Genomic DNA, 2,377 nt, shown 5'->3' on the forward strand with positions numbered 1-2,377 from the left:
CATCATGTGACTGGACTCCGCGACCACACCACGTGTACTCCTCTCCACTAAATCCGAATAGTTTTTGCTGTTACTGTTTTCAGGTGCTTATACTAGTCCAGCAGCTACGTTTTCATTTGAGCTTATCATTCATTTACAGAAGTATCAGCTTATAGTATTCATTTTCAAATGTCTCCAGATAAGTATATGATAAGTATACATTTTCATGTGTTTTAGTGTAAACGAAACCTGTACATGTGTCCGTGACTAAAAGTCTCCATTTTCCAATGAAAATATGGGTTATGTTAGGACAAGGTTTTGATTCAATTTTTGAGCAAATTAAAAAATTCATATCTTTAATCAAAAATCTAATTTTGATCAGAATCAGCTAAAAGTTTCTACACAGCATTAGTACACGTAAGTACAAGTATATCAGAAAGAAATCTCTTCGAACCATTGTTGACAAAACACCCTGTACTACAAATTAAAAAAAAGGAAAAATTCCAGCAACTACAAGTGCATGTATATGTATTAATTTAGCCAAACTCATAACTATTACAAACTACTGATACATAGAGTACATAATACAGTGGAACCTCTGTATAACGGTCACCATTGGGAACTGGTCCTTTGGCTGTTATATAGGGGTGGTCTTTATTGAGGGGTTTCAGGTTAAAGTGTCTAACTTAAGAGATATTTAACTGTGTTGCCTTTTTAAGTATCTTGATTCATTCCTCAGGTTAATAACAAGTACAAAGATCCTGTAGGTAGTATGTAAGAGGTAGCAGGGAAAATAAGCAAATTACAGCAAGAAGAAAGGGCATGCTCAAGTTTTCAGCCATTTTAATTAGATGGGTGGGGCTACACGTGACATTTTATGACAAAAACATCCGGTCTAGGTGATGGGTGTGGCTATATGGCCGTTACAGAGAAGTTTTTCTCAATGCTTTATGCTGTGTTGGGGACGTTTTGAGTGCTCGTTATACACAATAGAGAGGTGGTCGTTCTTAAGGGGTTGCCTTAACCTTGATCCGGACATCCATTGCATCCGGACCTGGACATTTGGCCGTTATATGATAGACAGCTGTTACTAAGGGGTGGTCATTAAGCGAGGTCCCACTGTAATTAATGTAATGTAGAATGAGCGACGAATAAAAAGTGAAAATATCAATAAATTGGGTACTAAAAATACAGAACAATTTGCCAGGAAAGGTAAAGATTAAATTTTCCTGTACAGGCAGAGTTGTATAACACATACCAAACTAATCATTTCAATGATCACTAACACCCATAAAAACAAAATTTAAATTATTTCAACTTCAATACATGTACATGTATAAGATAAAAGATACGTAGTGGCTATTTTTACGGTCCCGTAATCTCATTGTATACAGCTATTTTTACGGCAGGGAATATAGAAATGAAGTGACGTATAAAGATGACAATCAGCATCAATAAGGCAGCAGGATCGTGGTAGCACAGTGGGGAAGGCTCTGGGTTGGATATGGACGGGCACTGGTTCAAATTCAGCTCAGACTATTTCTATTTTATATATATATAATTTTGACTTTAACAAATTGATTTTTTTTATCTTTCTACTTCGCTATGTTCCCTAATTATGTTAGGAGCCCTAGTTATGTTAGGAGTTCCCTACTTAGCTATTGTTTTTAGGGTTTAGGGGTTAGGGTGGCGGTTTTTTTAGAGCGTCCCCAGTCGTTTTATGAGCCCCCTAGTTATGTTAGGAGTCCCCAAGGTTGGTTTAGGGTTTAGTTTTTTTATTTTAGAGTGTTTCCCAGGTTTTAAAATGAATAAATCCATAGATAAATCTGCCGTAAAAATAGCCACCCACGGTCGGATTACGGGCCCGTAAAAATAGCCACTGCCTAAAAGATAACATGTGTCATCCGAAAAAACTCACTGAATTTGTGATGGAGACATTGCTTTAGTCATTTCTCTCTTCCTGTGGTAACTAGGAGGATCTCTCCCTCTCCTTCTCAAATCAATACCCTCATCACCATTGAGTGTTGGAGTGGCTCCCTTGTCACCATGGAGGTTTCCTTCACTTAAACCAGTCTTGCTCTCAGTAACCTGAGGCTCCAGGGACCTCTGCTCTGACATAGAACGGAGACTATAAAACAGACAAAGATGATTGGGTGATGTCAACAATCTTTATTCCAATGACTCTACCTTGATCGACGGGTTGCTACTCCAGGGGTATCTATAGCTTGTTTTGGTACTTTGTGTCATTAATTTGTGTCTAAAAGAGTTTAAAAGGAGCCAAATGGTCGCGATTAAAAAAAAAACTATGCTGAAGACGCCATTTTATGGGCAGCTACAGTTTGTCAGTTTCCCGCCTTCCTCCCGCTCTAATAAAATTAATTTTAATTAATAAAGTAAA

General features: G+C 37.6%; 1 long non-coding RNA gene across 1 annotated transcript; it reads right to left on the reverse strand.

Moving 5' to 3' along the window:
- Positions 1 to 6: 6 nt before the first annotated feature.
- Positions 7 to 2,335, reverse strand: LOC109585574 (uncharacterized). Its single transcript, XR_002186555.1, has 3 exons — positions 2,167 to 2,335; positions 1,898 to 2,107; positions 7 to 456 (listed from the first exon to the last, which is right to left on the reverse strand). It is a non-coding gene; the product is annotated as an uncharacterized LOC109585574 (long non-coding RNA).
- Between the last annotated feature and the right edge of the window lie 42 nt (positions 2,336 to 2,377).

The sequence above is a fragment of the Amphimedon queenslandica genome, unplaced genomic scaffold, assembly GCF_000090795.2.
Source record: "Amphimedon queenslandica unplaced genomic scaffold, v1.1 AMPQUscaffold_13046, whole genome shotgun sequence".
Classification (NCBI taxonomy): domain Eukaryota; kingdom Metazoa; phylum Porifera; class Demospongiae; order Haplosclerida; family Niphatidae; genus Amphimedon; species Amphimedon queenslandica.